Source organism: Leopardus geoffroyi, chromosome B1 (assembly GCF_018350155.1).
Source record: "Leopardus geoffroyi isolate Oge1 chromosome B1, O.geoffroyi_Oge1_pat1.0, whole genome shotgun sequence".
In the NCBI taxonomy this organism is placed as follows: domain Eukaryota; kingdom Metazoa; phylum Chordata; class Mammalia; order Carnivora; family Felidae; genus Leopardus; species Leopardus geoffroyi.
The window spans coordinates 144272240-144288967 of record NC_059327.1 but is presented as its reverse complement, the minus strand read 5'-3'; the positions used below and the strand labels follow the sequence as shown (position 1 = coordinate 144288967).

General features: G+C 40.4%; 1 protein-coding gene across 6 annotated transcripts in view; it reads right to left on the bottom strand.

Annotated features, from left to right (window-relative positions):
• Nucleotides 1–16728, bottom strand: part of G3BP2 (G3BP stress granule assembly factor 2) — a 79525-nt gene that overhangs the window by 19313 nt on the left and 43484 nt on the right. Inside the window, exon 1 of one of the 6 annotated variants that reach the window (XM_045473731.1) lies at nt 14170–14492. The exons of 2 other annotated variants lie outside the window; for them this stretch is intronic. The gene's annotated coding sequence lies outside the window, so the exon portion shown is untranslated. Of the gene's footprint in view, nt 1–13975; nt 14493–16728 lie in introns of those variants that run through there. 3 more of the 6 variants (XM_045473729.1, XM_045473732.1, XM_045473728.1) reach the window with 3 other exon arrangements.

Here is a 16728-nt window from a genome sequence, read left to right as displayed (position 1 = left end):
CGGTTGGTAGAGCTGGAGACTCTTGATCTCAGGGTTATGAGTTTGAGCCGCACATCAGACATGGAGCCTACTTTAATAAGTAAATAAATAAATGAGGGGCGGGGAGGAAGGGGAAAGAAAACAAACAAACAGACTCTTAATTATAGAGAACTGATGATTACCAGATGGGAAAGGGGTGGGGGGACAGGTACAGGGTGATGTATAGAAGCACTGAATCAGTATATCATACACCTGAAATTAACATAATAATGTAAAGTTTATAATCTGTCGTGGAATATAAACAAGGACATAGGGAACAGAATGGTTAGGCACTATGATAAAGTACTGTTAAGCTCAAATCTCAAAGGCCAGATCAAGAAAAACAAACACAATCAAGGCAAGGGAGGGAGGGTTTGTGCTGACAGGGAGGGGGCTTAAAAAATTAAAAAGAAAACAAATAGAAAATAAAAATAGAAACACAATCATTTACTTTTTTCATGTTTATTTCTGACAGAGAGAAAGAGAGAGAGGGAGAGAGAAAGGGAGACAGAGGATCTGAAGCAGGCTCTGCGCTGAGAGCACAGAGCCCAAGGTAGGACTCAAACTCACAAACCATTAGATGGTGACCTGGGTTGAGCCAAGGTTGAACACTTAACTGACTGAAACACCCAGGTGCCCAGAAATACAATCACTTAAAGTAAATGCCTTACAAGGTGCCTGGGTGGCTCAGTCAGTTGAGCATTTGACTCTTGAACCAGTTCAGGTCATGATATTGCAGTCTTGAGATTGAACTCCCAGTAGGGCTCTGCGATGAGTGTGGAGACTGCTTGAGATTCTCTCGCTCCCTCTCTCTCTCTCTGCCCTTCCCTCCCTTCCGCTCCCTTTCTCTCTCTCAAAATACATGAAACTTAAAAAAAAAAAAATTACTTACATGATTATAGCCCCCAGAACAGTCAAAATTATAACATTAAGAATCAGAAAAGAGAAAAAAAAGTAAAAAGTTAAATATTACTTGTTTAAATATATATTTATAATTAAACATCCTTTCCTACTACACTTAAAAGTACTGGAAAAAATTCACAGTATCTATGTGTACCTACAGGGCAACTGGGATGAGTTTAAATTCCTGCTTAACAAATAAATCTCAATGTAGGTTTCCTTTAAACAAAAAATTTTACAGCCAAAAATAAGCTGCCATAATCATTACAACTGTGATAATGTTTTTAAATAAAAATCAGGTTATCAACCATAGCAGAGCCTATAGGAAGACTGTAGCTCTGTAGCTCCTGTGTGGCTCGGTCGGTTAAGTGTCTGACTTTGGCTCAGGTCATGATCTAGCAGTTTGCAGGTTCGAGCCCTGCGTCAAGTTCTGTGCTGACAGCTCAGAGCCTGGAGCCTGCTTCAGATTCTGTGTCTCCCTCTCTCTCTGCCCACCCCACTCCCCACTTGTGCTGTGTCTCTCTCTCTCAAAAATGAAAAAATTAAAAAATAAACATTAAAAAAAGTTTTTAAAAATGTAGCTCTATATAATCCCAGTGACTCCCAATTCAGTTTTCACATAATGCTCTCTCCTTTTACAACTGTCTTGAAATAGTAAACAACAAATCTGTTTAAATTTTTAAATAGCATCTTACTTGCTTTCAAAAATAGTGAATCCAAAAAAAGAAAAAAAGTTAATTCACTGCTTCCAGTGGCAGAGTCTAGGGATAGGGCAGTGGCAAGAAGCAGCCCCTGAAGCAGCTAGAAGAGGTAAAGTGAAGGCTGTGGGGGAAGTGAAGGCCATGGGGGATGGCCACAGGAGGAATGGAGAAATCTAGCAAAAAGTAAGCAGTTTCTTCTGTCTCCATCAGGAGATGGTGATCCTTACTGCTGTTTAAAACATCTGCATTCTCTGCCATAAAATCTGTTGCCACCAATAGGTAGAAAGAAGTGTTGTGTTGGAGCCTTCCGTACATTCAAGAATAAACTTTGGAAAAAAAAGAAAAAAAGAAACAACATACAGTGGGGGCTCATCTCTTTATTTCTTGTTACTCAGCTATTTCTACCTTACTCTGAGGTCAGAGCAAACCCAACCTAGAATCCTGCCAGTCTGTTCTTCAGTCTTTTGGTCTCCCTTGAATTCTGTACCACTTACAAATAAACCAACTCATTTAAAAAAAAAAAAAAAAAAAGAGAGAGAGAGAGAGAGAGAGAGAAAAGAAAAAATTCACAAAGCAGAATCAGATACTGTCATTTCAGGTGCCATTAGTTTCCTCCAAAACCTAAAACTTCCAATAAGGATTAACAAACCCTAATGCATAAAAGAACTCTCATTTGCTATATATTTAAAGTAACAAAGCTAAAGCTACACAGTATTTTTATTTTGAATAAGTGTGAAGTACTTATCTAGTAAAATTAATGTGAAAATTATATATACTTTTTTAATGTTTATTTATTTTGAGAGACAGAGAGAGAGAAAGAGAGAGCAAGTGCATGCGTGAGCAGGGCGGGGAGGAGGGAGAGGGAAGAGGGAAGAGAGTCCCAAGCAGGCTCCTTGGGATGTGGTAAAGTTAATCTCACAAACTGAGATCATGACCTGTGCTGATAATCAAGAGTCAGAAATTTAACCCACTGAGCCACCCAGGCACCCCTTAAGTTTGCATTTATAATTCATGCACAGCCCATGTATATCACAATCTAGTCAAGAGGAAAAACAAAAGAACCAAATTACACATTCAGAATAAATGTGATTACAAGAACAACTGTGCAATTCTTATTATTCACAGCAAAGTATTCAACTCATAGGTAAGCAATTTCTGGGATTTGGGTCCTTCCATTTTTTTTTTTTTTTTAATGATCAAAAAGAAACCTCTGAACATGGGACTAAGAAAGATTTTAACTATCTAAGACCATGAAAGAGTTAGCTTTTGGGATCTCAATTTTCTAATTTATAAATTGAGATGTGATCTCTGGTCAAACCTACAAGACGATACAGTTCAACAAAGATAGCCGAGATATTAAAGGATTCTTCTGTAAAAGGGAATTTTCTTCATGTGGTTGTTAGCCTCTAGCACCTTCAAAGATTAAGAACAATTATCATCTAACATCTTTTTGGATAAAGTAAAATTCTATGTATTAAACCCCACTTTTTCCTATGAACATTTGAAAATGTGGAGATTTGTGTCACACTGGGATGCACATATAAATTCACTTTTCCATGTCAATTAAAAATAATCAGTCCTATCTATTCATCCAAATACCAACATGATTATATGTGGCCTCCGAGATATAATTTACAGAGCCTCAACTACTTCAGAGATCATTCTACTTTCCAACTTTACCCCACTTAATCCCCATGTATCTTCATCAACATCCTTTTATTCATTCTTGTTTCTTAAAATGTTTCTTCTCCATTTGCCTAGACTAATTCCTGAAGCATAGCTACTCCAGCTCTCATGGGAAATTGCTCTGTATCAACTGGCACTATCTTTTCTGAATCTCTTAATACCAGTGAGAGAGGAGTGGAGGGAAGAAAATTAACACATATACACAAATAAGAGAAAAGAAAGTCACACTGGGCTTCATCTTACAATATACTTCAATTTCAAAGTAAGTTAAAAAAAAAAAAAATCAAAGGAACTGGTTCCTTTGGCTATTTTGATACCTTTAGTATCAACAAAAGGAACTTTTGGTTCCTTCCTTGATTAAAACTTCAGCTTCTAGTTAAGTACTTAAGATTTGTTTGCTCACTTTTTGGTTAAAGGTTGGGTAAATCACTAACTGGTATAATGGAGCTGCCCCTAAAGCACCCAATCTCAGGCTACAATATAATGTCTAAAATGAGCTGACAATTCTCTTCTACTTTTTTTTTTTTCAACGTTTATTTATTTTTGGGACAGAGAGAGACAGAGCATGAACGGGGGAGGGGCAGAGAGAGAGGGAGACACAGAATCGGAAGCAGGCTCCAGGCTCTGAGCCATCAGCCCAGAGCCCGATGCGGGGCTCGAACTCACGGACCGCGAGATCGTGACCTGGCTGAAGTCGGACGCTTAACCGACTGCGCCACCCAGGCGCCCCAATTCTCTTCTACTTTGTACAAGTACTGGATAAAGAGTAAATGGACATTACAGGAAGGTAGATTTAGGTTCAAATAATCCAAGAATAACCAGAATAGAGCTACTTCATAAATAGCCAGTCAATGTAGGTATTTATCTCAGAGACACAAGTCTGTACAATTTAGCAGAAATCTAGTAAAACAGTCTATGTCTAACAACATTTAGGTTGCTCCAACACTACGATTCTAGAAGTCTACTAAACAAGATTCCTACTCCAATACTCACTCCATCCCTCCCTATCTTTAATGATTGAAACCCCATGCATTTATTTGGGCCCGGGTATTGTCCCCCTGAAAACCTTTCCTGATTCGAAAGACTATAACGGTCTTTCCTCTGGATTCTCAAAGTACTTTTTATTAATTGTATTGTTCCCTAAATTACTAACTGTGCATTAGTGTTCCTCATCTCTCCTCCACTCTCAAATATTATAATCTGGGCTCTCCCTTAAATATAATTCTCCATAAAGTCACAACTCTGAAAACTCCAATGACCTCCCTCAGTCTTCCTCTTATCTGCATTACCATTGTTGATAGCCTACTCCTAATGCTTTTAGATTTCTGTGATAAGGCAACTTTCCTTCTCATCAAAATGCAAAGTTCTTGAAGTTCTGTCTTCTAACCTAGCAGTTTCACAATCTAAGGGCTTTAGCTCTCATATCTACCTAAAAGGATAGCTGGTCTCTACCATAAACTCAAATTTTACATTTTTTTTTTTAATGTTTATTTTTGAGACAGAGAGAGAGCATGAAGGGGGGAGGGTCAGAGAGAGACAGAGACACAGAATCTGAAACAGGCTCCAGGCTCTGAGCTGTCAGCACAGAGCCCGATGCAGGGCTCAAACTCACAAACCATGAGATCATGACCCGAGCCAAAGTCGGTCGCCCAACCGACTGAGCCACCCAGGCACCCCCAAATTTTACATTTTTAACCCCCTGCTGAATACCCACATGTGACTTCACAGGTTACTCAATATATGCAACCCTCCCCAGATACACAAAAAACTTTATTTCTGTTAATGGCACCATCTTCTTGGCTCAAATGCTCAGTCCTAAATGATTTTCCTTCTTTAAGCTTCAAACGGTGAAATCCTAACAACTCAAAAGTCTTCTGCAATTTGTCTCATCCTTTCTGCTCCCACTGAATTCACATTCTTTACATCTTCAAGTCTTCCAAGCTTATCATGTGCAGCATACTTTAAATACAAACATCTGCATTCAGTTTGAAGCATAAGGCATTACACAAAAATCCAGCCTGAAATTCATGGTCCTGACCAACTTTTCAAATTTATCTCCCATCACATTTCTCACCTCTGTAACAAATTCTGTGTTTGAAGAACACTATGCCACTCCCCATCATTCCCTGAACCTGCGATTTTCATTCTTTAGGCCACTGTCTTACCTCATTCAACATATGCTGGGTGAATAGGTGAGACAACACGCATTCTTTCAATGTTTATTGAATGTCCACTCTACATGTGTCAGAAATTATGCAAGGAAGAACAATGGTGAACATGAAGGACTTCATCTGCTGCTCCAAAGAAATTTACAGTCCAGTGGGAGACAGAGGTCCTAAACACAATTATGTGATAAATGCTACAGCCCTACCACAAAGAATATACCACTTGAAAACTGGAACAGGAAGAAATTGGACATGCAGAAAATGAAGTGAATATTCTAAGCCAAAGCTAAAAGAGTAAAGAATTTTTAGGGGATGACTATCTCCTCGAAACCTCATACCACCGAATCTTTCCCCTTTTCATTCTTCAAAAACCTGCTCAAAAGATCTCATTCCAATCTCCCTCTAGCTTTCTGAGCTAGGTCCGTCAGGCAGGATTAACCATTTCTTTCCCTTAGTATTATGTATCTCTTCTTTAGCTCTTATTAATGCATTTAATCCTAATAATGTGTGTACATGTGTATAGGCACTCCCCTCTATTTGGAAGACTCCTCTGTGCTAATGCTAAGCATAAGCTTGGCAGTGTCATGCTTCCAGGAGATGCTGAAGAGACGTCTTTGTAGCATCCACCATAACTGTGCTCATAATACTATTAAAGTATCTGTTCTGATACTAAAGTATCTGTTTAAAAGCATCTGTTCTTCTGATACTAAAGACCTCTTAAAAAAAGAGCAGCAACCTACTAAAATACAAAGATATTTCAATAGCTAATGAATAAAACTATAGACAAATGTCAGTGAATAGATTAAACAAAATCATTAAGCATGCAATTTTAAGCTATCTTTAAAGTTAACCAACCACCTATGCTCCTGTGCATATTTATACGTAAATGTACAGGTGTACAGTCACCTACATGAACGCATGCTACTCCTGTAAGAATGAGGTTAGAGTGTTTTGATATTAAAAGGTCAACAATCAAATACAGCATAGCAGTTTGGGCACAAATACTTTTAAGAACTTTTAAACTTTAAAATCAGAACTTAAAGCTCTAATTTTAGAACTTTAAGAAATTTTAGAAATCCCACCCCCCCAAAATTAGCATTATAAGAGACCCACACAATATAGTCCTTTCAAAGGTACCAAAGTAATTTTATCTTTTCAACAAAAAGATTTGTGAACAATCTGACATCCACACATTAAAAACAAAAGGGGGGCACTTGGTGGCTCAGTTGGTTAAGGGTCGGACTTCAGCTCAGGTCATGATTTCACAATTTGTGAGACTGAGTCCCTTATCGGGCTCCATGCTAACAGTGTAGAGCCTACTTGGGATTCTCTCTCTGTCCCTCTCTCTCTGCCCTTTCATGTGCTCGTGTGCTCTCTCTCAATATAAATAAACTTTAAAAACATAAATGGACAAAAGGAAGTCTGCCTCATACTTTCTCACTGCATATAAAAATCATCTTGAAATGGACCACAGACCTAAACGTAAAACCTAAAACTTTAGGCTTCTAGAAGAAAACTTTTAGGGGTGCCTGGGTGGCTCAGTCAGTTGAGTGTCCAACTTCGGCCCCGGTAATGATCTCACAGATCATGAGTTCGAGCCCCCGCATCGGGCTCTCTGCTGTCAGCACAGAGCCTGCTTTGGATCCTCTGTCCCCCCTCTCTGCCCCTCCACTCGCCCCAAACGTGCATGCTCTCTAAAATAATAAACATTTAAAAATATATACTATTTTTGGGGCACCTGGGTGGCTCACTCAGTTAGGTGTCTGACTTCGGCTCAGGTCATGATCTCGCCGTCTGTGAGTTCAAGCCCCACATCAGGCTCTGTGCTGACAGCTCAGAGCCTGGAGCCTGTTTCAGATTCTGTGTCTCCCTCTCTCTCTGACCCTCCCCCATTCATACTCTGTCTCAAAAATAAATAAACGTTAAAAAATTAAAAAAATAAAATAAAATAAAAAATATACTATTTTTAAAAAGAAAACTTTTGTAACCTTAGGTTAAATAAAGTAGGTAAGACACAAAAAGAATTATTAAAAAAAACTGACAAATTGGATCTCCATCAAAATGTAAAACTTCTCATTTAGAATCATCACTTAGAAAATAAAGACAAACCACAGTCTGAAATGATAAAGGACTTGTATCCAGAAAAAAACAGATTTCTCATAACTTAAAAAAAAAAAAAAAAGCATTATTGAAAGCTAAACAAGTTAGTATTACAGAATTCTATTGACAGGACATTCTGCAAAATGCAAAACTACAGGGTTAAACCTATCAGAGACTGAAGATACAAAGGACTATAAAGAAACAGGAGATAACTTCTAGTGAAGGGAATATCTTGGATCTTGACCATGGTAGTGGTTTCATAACTATATGTCTGTCTAAAGTCATCAAACTGCACATGAAGAATAGTCTCTACTGTTGGTAAATTATTCCTCAAATTTTAAATTTGGCAATACAATTATGCTTCATTATGTCAATTATTTCATGAACTTTCATGGAAAATCCCTCAACACAATGTAGGGGAACCACGATATCCTGAAATTGAGAACACAGTTCAAAAAAAAGGGCAATTTATTCAAAGTTGGTATCTTCCACCTATAAAATTAAAAAAAATGAAAATGATTGGTAATATCCAGTACTGTTAAGAGGTGTGGGGAAAATGGGCTCTTACACAGTGTTAGTGAAAATAAACATTTTTACAACCTTTAGGAGATGTAATTTTGCAGTTTTAATCAATTAAAAATGAACATATATAACCACTAATGCCATTTCTAAGACACATTACAAAGAAATACACAATTGAACAAAGATGTATATTTAACGCTGTTCATTGCCACTAAAGAAAATCAAGCAGGCTAGGGGCGCCTGGATGCCTCAGTCAGTTAAGCATCGGGATTTTAGCTCAGGTCATGATCTTGCAGCAGTTCAGGAATTCAAACCTCACATCTGGCTCTGCACTGGCAGAGCAGAGCCTGTTTGATATTCTCTGTCTCCCTCTCTCTCTGCCCCTCCCCTGCTCTCATTTTTTCTTTCTCTCAAAATAAGACTTTTTAAACTTAAAAAAAAAATAAATAAATAAATAAAGCAGTCTAAATTCCATCAAGAGGTAAATGGAGGCACCTAAATGGCTCACTCGGTTAAGCATCTGACTTCAGCCCAGACCATTTTCATGGTTTGTGAGTTTGAGTCCCTCGTTGAGCTCTGTGCTGACAGCCCAGAGCCTGGATGGAGGCTGCTTCTGATTCTGCGTCTCCCTGTCTCTCTGCCCCTGCCCTGCCCACGCTCTGTCTCTCTCTCAAAAACAAAAAAATATGCACTGATTTAAAGTAAAATAGGAGAGGGATGCCTCTCTCTCTGTCCCTCCCCACTCTCTCTCAAAAATAAATAAGCTTAAAAAAAAAAAGTAAAATAGGGGCGGATAGGAAAGTATAAATGTGGGCAAGAAAGACCGTCTGCAAAAGTAATAACCAAATTGTAGAATAATGTTACAAACTCCATCTTTGGAAAAAAGCATGATAAAAACATACATACAAATGGGTTATGGGTCTACAAAAAAAAAAGAAAAAGAATGCAAGCTACATACCCTTCTTAACACCACTAGTAAGACATTAAATTAAGACATTAAAATTTTCACTTAGTTTCTGATAACTTTCTAACAGATACATGTTACTGGTTACAAAATAGGACTCTAGGGGTGCCTTGCTGGCTCAGTCAGTAGAGCAAGCAACATCTTAATCTTGGGGTCATAAGTTTGAGCCCCACACTAGGTATAGAGAGTACTAAAAAAAATAAGCTTAAGAAAAAAAAGAAAGAAAAAAGAAAACACGGCTCTAGAATAAAGGCCAAAAGTGTGTGAATACACTTACTACTACTAGTAAAACAAAAAGGCAATCTCTGACATTATGCCTACATTAGTGACAATTTATGAAGTTTAAGTGTGCTTAAATATCACCAACTAATTGAAGATAGGCTTCAGTAGATGGAGATGGAAGAAACAGACTAATACCATGTTGGAATTAAAATTGAGCAACTAGGGGTGCCTGGATGGCTCAGGTCATGATCCCGGGATTCATGGGTTCAAGCCCCGCGTCCGGCTCTGTGCTGTAAGTTTGGAGCCTGGAGACCGCTTTGGATTCTGTGTCTGCCCCTTTCCCGCTCATTCTGTCTCTCTCTCTCAAAAATAAACATTAAAACTTAAAAAATAAAATAAAATAAAATAGAGCAGCTACATACAGAAAGACTAATAAAGAACTTACTGCCTAGGATCCTAAGCAGCACCCTCCAACATCAAGGTTTCCAAAATGTGATTTATAAAACATTTGCTATGCTTACCTGATAAACTGAACCCCAACTATAATATAAAAAACATCAATTCATGTGCAGTCATTAAAATACTTTCAAAGACAATAAAACCACCAAAGAAAACACACTGAACACAATTCAAAACTTACAAGGTATGATTTCAACAATGTAAAGGCTATGCATGCACCTGGACAAGAAAATGAAATTAATTTTTCAGATCTACTATAGCAAAATAGTTATCAGAGCAGATTACAATAGAAAAGACAAGGGAGACACTGTATGGCTCAGTCCTTTAAGTGTCTGACTCTTGATTGAGCCTCAGGTCTCAATCTCACGGTTTATAGGGCTAGGATGGAGCCCCGCTTGGGATTCTCTCTCCCTTTCTTTCTGCTCTTTCCCCACTCACAACTCTCTCTTAAAATACATAACTTAAAAAAAAAAAAAAGCCCCAAGCAAAATAATTTTGTATTCCAACAGTTCTCTTTAATCTCAGGGATCTCTGAAATGGCATCTCCATTCTTATTAAAGCGACGTCTCCATTATCCACACGGTGATAGATCTACATATAATCATAACATCTAACTATAACTATTAGCTTCAAACACCTGCCAGCAACCACCACAGTATATAAACATCAAAACACACAATCAAAACTTCGCTCTTTGAGGAGCCTGGAGTGTCCTGACCACAATTTATAGAAAGTGGTAACTGCCCAAGTTCTGGCGGGGAGATTTCACTCACTGCAAATTACAGACATGAAATTCCATGTCACATTTGGTGGCTATTTCAATGCTTGGAGAAAAAAATAACGCAAATTAAAACTGCTAAGAAGCTGAGCTATGTCATCTTATTTAAAAAAATAATCAGGAAACTCAAAGAAAATGACAATTACAAAAATTTTTTTAACCTACAAAAAATATTTTTTCAGCCTACTGTAAGGTTATATGTACTGTATCTTGATTCCTATACAAATAATAAGATCTCTAGTAACAGGATGCAATTCTTTACCAGAAAGAAACTATGCTACCAAAGGCTATGTCTATGCTAGGACATAGCTAATCTCTACTGGGTACTGAACCACCTTTCCCCAGTAGTCAGGCCTAACCCCTTGGTCATTGAGCCATGGACTATTCCCATTCTCAACACTTAATCACATATTAAAACTGGAACTTCTGAAACTCCAGGTGACTTTACCAAAACAGCAATGAATCTCCTTCTTTTTTTTTTTTTAAGATTTTTTTTTTAATTTTTAAGTAATCTCTACATCCAACGTGGGGCTGGAACTCACAACCCTGAAATCAAGAGTGGCATGTTCTAGGGGCGCCTGGGTGGCTCAGTTAGGCATCCGACTGGATTCTTGACTGGGCTCAGGTCATGATCGATCTCATGATCTCACTGTTCATGAGTTCGAACCCTGCACCAGGCTCTGCGCTGACAGTGGGGAGCCTGCTTGGGATTTCTCTCTCCTTCCCCAACTCATGCTCGCTCTGTCTCAAAAATAAATAAACTTAAAAAAAAAAAAATTGAAAGAGTGGCAAGTTCTACTGACTGAGCCAGTCAGTCGCCCCAACAATGAACACCTCTTTAGAGCAGAAACCTTCAATTTGTTGTAGCAGACCATAAAATGAAAGCATCACAAACAAGATCAAGTACCAGTGGCAGAAATAAATAAAAGGTAGTTGTAGATTCAGCCTTTCCTCAGGCCCCAAAAGTAAGGAGGCAAAACTTAAAGTTCAGAAACTCTTGAAAGTGACCAAGTATTATGCTGTCTCTGCACCTCCCCCACTCACGCACTGTCTCTCTCTCTCAAAAATAATAAACACTAAAAACAAATTTAAAAAAAAAGGCGGGGGGGGGGGGGTGCCTGGGTGGCTCAGTGGGTTAAGCATCCGACTTTGGCTCAGGTCATGATCTCACAAGTCCTGAGTTCGAGCCCCACATCGGGCTCTATGCTGACAGCTCAGAGCCTGGAGCCTGTTTTGGATCCTCTGTCTGTCTGTCTGTCTCTCTCTCTCAAAAACAAATAAACATTAAAAAACAATTTAAAATAAAGGGGGGGGGGGTGTCATTCCCTGCCTCCATATCAACTCAGTGTAAAATGTGTGGGAAAAGTCTTAAAGAAACCTAAGAATGAACTTTCAATCCTTAAAAAAAGTTTGTATTTTTTTCAAAAACTTTTTTTTAATGTTTATTTATTTTGAGAGAGTGTGTGTTTGAGGGGGGAGAGGCAGTGAGAGAGGGAGAGAGAATCCCAAGCAGGCTCCTGCTGTCATGACCTGAGCAGAAATCAAAGAGTTGGATGTTTAACCAACTGGGCCACTCAGGCGCCCCAGGAATCTTCGATTCTGATAACGGGGAATCAATAGGAATAATTCTTCACAGTAAGGAAACTGTTAAGAATCTAAACACACAATTAGTTATTTACAGATTTTCAACAACTGCTATCAAAATTTTCATTTTTGATTTCTCATAAGTAAAATATGGGCAATTATTTCCTGCTACCAACAGTACCAATATTACTGAAACTCAAGAATTGGCTGCTCAGCTACTACTGAACACTCATTTAGGCTACCAAATTAAGACTTATTTTCTTCTTTCTTCTACTTCTGATCCCTAAGAACCCCACAAGTATTCTGATTCTCTTCACTCTTAACACTTCTTCACCACTAATATTTCAACCCCAAATGTTAAAAAACCTGAACCATAACAGTTCTTAATAAGCAATCCATTTGAGGTCCTTATCCTCCCTACAATCCCAATAGCCTTTTCAGAATTAAACAGCCTCTAGAGATTGTTATAACATAGGGACACACATGACTAATCCTAAAAATTTAAGAAAGCAGGAGGTACTATCACCAAAGAAACTACACATAATCCAGTTCTAAATTCAAACTAATCATATCATCTATCTTTTAAGACCAAGAATTTTGGACATCAACATAACATTGGATACTAAAAGGGCTAAATGTTTACTTAGAAACTTTGTTGACATGTCTAAGGCTATATTAACTGCCAAATATGGAGCTAGACAAGGAATTCCCATCTTCTTTCCCTCTAACATACAGGGTTCCCTAATTGCGGTTTATGGTTCAGAGATCCAGGTACAGGAAATGCTCACATTTGGAAGACTAACACGGTGTGTGGAGCCTTGAACCTAAAAACCAGTATTTTAACCCAATTTGAAACCATAACAATTATATTGGGGGGGGGGGGGTCAACTTTACTATCGTTCCAGCTTCCGTGCACGAGTTTTGTTGTTTTTTTAAAGGGAGCAAAAGCACCTACCGTCGGAAAAAAAAAAAAAAAAAAATCTGTTAAGAAATTAGGTATGCGTTGGGGGGGGGGGGGGGGATTGATCTATGCGGAAAACTGTAGATGCAAATCTATATTCGCTCCAAATCGGCACAGAGCCATCTTAAGAAATCCGCTTTTAAAGACGCAGATAAAATTCAATCAGATTCAACTAACAAAAATCAACACAATATAGGGAAGCTTATGTTTCTCTCCTAGACTATCCTTCCCGCCCCCCGCCCAAAAGTGGGGGAAGAGGAAGAAACCCATTCCTCAAAGCACTCAAACACCTTTTCTACTCCTGGATCAATAAAGGATTGTCTGCATAAAAAGGGTAGGAAGAAGGTGCACGTTACATACATACATATATATATATATATATATATATATATATATATATATATATATAAACCGGGTTTCTGAACACGTTGGGGATAAACCCAAGGTGCGGGGTGAGGGGAGAGTCAAAGACCGCGGAACACCAGATACCGGGTAAGCAAAGCGGCGGCTGCTTTCAAACCCGGATTCTGTTTCGGTGCACAGAAATGGTGCCCGCAGGCCGCTACTTTCGCATCTGCGTCGCTTCTGCCTCCGCCGACACAGCCTCTTTTCCCCTCCCCCACGGGCGGGGCGGCGACGGCCTCCCCGCTCCCCTGAAACCGGCAATAAGAGACGCAAACGACTCGAAGACAAGGCTGGTGGGCTCCCCACCCTAAAACATCCTCTCCAGAAAGCCCACTCCTCCACGTCCCGAATTGAGCCTCCACCAGCGCGCCTTTGGGAGCTGCTGCGTCCCCTTTCCCAGCTCGCCACCTCATCTCCAACAAATCCGGGCCCCACCTGTGCCCGCGGAGCCCTCCGTCCACACAACGCACGCCAGTCACCTCCCTTCTCACGCGGCCTCCTATCCCTCACCTGCAAGGAAAAGCTCGACTTCTTCCACGCACACACGGCAGCGTAGGCAGCCGGCAAGAACAATGTCTCTCTCTGCCCCGACACCTCCGACACTGGGGCTCACGCACAGGACGGTTGCCTCGAGCCGCGGCCAGCGAAGGGAATGTCCCCTTCCGACCACCACACCAACCTCCCTTCCCGGCCCCCGTACACACCTCCAACCAACAGCGGCGGCGGGTACGTCGCGCGGAGGTCAACAGGAGAGTCGCCGAGGGCCGGCTGCAGTGGCTTCTTCTCGCTCGCCACCCCCTCCCTCCGATAAACCTGAAGCCTCGGAAGCCGGAGAGTCGCGAGCTCGCTTCCTTTACAACCACCTCTTCCCGGGCGCCAGGCGCTGCGGCGAGCGACAAGGAACACGGACGTCCCGCCCCCTTTGCCGCCGCCCCCTCTTATTGTTTTACCCCTGCCGAAAGGGCTGGGGAACCCCCCAGCACGACTTCAGCCAATCACGCATCTCCTTCGCGAGCAGGACCCAACCTTCTCGCGTTTCTCTGCGGAGCACGCGCAGAACGCCGCCGCGCTCACGTACTCTCGCGCCCAGAAAGCCGGGGAACCGGAACCGGCCTGAAGCCGGGGCGAGAGTCCGCTGATTTGACGTCACAAGGAGGCTGCCTTTCTACTGCCCTAAGGCTCTGGCCTCGCCGCCCTTCTGAATCGCACCCGAACACGAACCCGGTTGGCTGCTGCGCTGTGTCTTTTGCGCCGTTTTTTGGAAACCGATATTTCTAGTCCCTTTTGATTATTAATGTTAAAAGAGAAGGGATTTAGTAATTTTCTCTTTTAACCAGGTGTCTGCTGGTTGCTGCTCTAGACAAACATAAAACGCAGCCAGTGGTTTCAGCTATTTGTACCCTAAATTCACCTACATTATTAACCCATCCTAGGAAGTGGAGATTTAAAACTCCACCGAGAAGGTCAAATTCAGCCTAACAACCCAAAGCAAAATACGTTCCGGGGCCTACTAGGTGTTAGGCCCAGGGATATAGAAAAATATGCTGTGGCCTGCACAGAGTGGAAAATAATCTATTTCTTTGTGTGCCTGTTATGTATCTAGGTGTTGCTAAATACATGATAAGGGTGTTACATACTAAGGCCTCTAAAAAGGCTGAAATCTCAGGAGATAGCAGGATTACAGCCCTGTCCTAGATCTAGGCCCAGACTTGGCCCCAGGGCGTAGCTGGGACAACACTAGACACTGACTCTAGTGACCTTGATTCATGGGGAAAGCCAAATCTCCTTATAGTCAAGGAAGCCACTTTGCACCTTGGTTCTGGCGATGTTTCTCAAAGACTATGGAGACAGCAGAAGAATTTTGGAAGGAAGAGCTGAGGAAATGGCAAAAGAAATGAAATGGCAAATAGAAAAGGAAAGAATACATTTATTACGCGCCCGTGTACCAAACGTAAGCGGGCATAGACCTTTCATTAGTTTTCTTAATCCTTTAAGAGCAATTTTAAAGTATTTTCCACATGTGCAAACTGAGGTTTCCAGAGGCAGTGCCAACATCTGAATCTCCAAAAACTACATTGTTTTTACCTTAGTTTGCCTAATCATTTTGTTACATGAAAAATATTTGAGCAGATTGTAACTTTTGTGAAATGAACTTTTACTTTTTTTTTGTTCCTTTAAAGCATAATATATTACATGCAGATTACCCTTTAAATCTAATACTTCTGTACCAAGCACTCTTCAAATTCCTTTTTGTAATTGTTTAGGCGTAACAATAACCCTATAGAGTAGTTATTATTTTTATGCCCATTTTACAAATGAGGAAGCTGAAGTTTAGAGAAATCAAATTAAGGTCACACAGCTACTGTTGGAGCTGGGATTCAAACACAGTCTGCCATCACACTCCAAGCCCTTAATCACAAGCTATGGAATACGCTCACTGTATTAACTGCCATGATTTACACTTATCTCCTGTACTGCTGATTGACATTTCGATTGTTTCCAGTTTGGGGTTCTTATGCATAACCACTATTACTCTTCAAGATAATGTGTCCTGATGCACAGGTACAAAGGTTTCCCTAGGGGAATGGTTCTCAAAAATTAACATACATCAGAATCACCTGGAGAGCTTGTTAAAACAAAGATTGCTGAGCCCCCAAGCCCAGGATTTTTGATTCAACAAGTTTGTGTTGAGGCCTGAGAATTTACATTTCTAACAAGCTCCCAGGTGATGCTGTTGCTGTGTAGTAACCACACTTTAAAAACCACTGAACTGGGACGCCTGGGTGGCTCAGTCGGCTGAGCGTCCGGCTTCAGCTCAGGTCATGATCTCACGGTTTGGGAGTTCGAGCCCCGCGTCGGGCTCTGTGCTGACAGCTCGGAGCCTGGAGCCTGTTTTGGATTGTGTGTCTTTCTCTCTGCTCTTCCCCTGCTCATTCTCTGTCTCTCAAAATAAATAAACATTAAAAAAAAAAAAAAAACTAATAGACTGTATACTTTAAAAAAATAAATAAAAATAAAAACCACTGAACTAAAGCACGGGCTGGGAAACTTACACTGTAAAGGGCCAGATAGTAAATATTTTAAGTTTTGGGGGCCAAAAATGGTCTGTTACATATCCCACCCCACCCCCTTTTTTAATCCTTTAAATATGTAAGAAACATGCTGAGCTCTAGGGCTATCCAAAAACAGGCCCCAGGCACCCCCTGCTCTAGGGTAAATATTCAGCTATCTTTAATTTTAGTAAAAAACCCTGAACTGTTTTC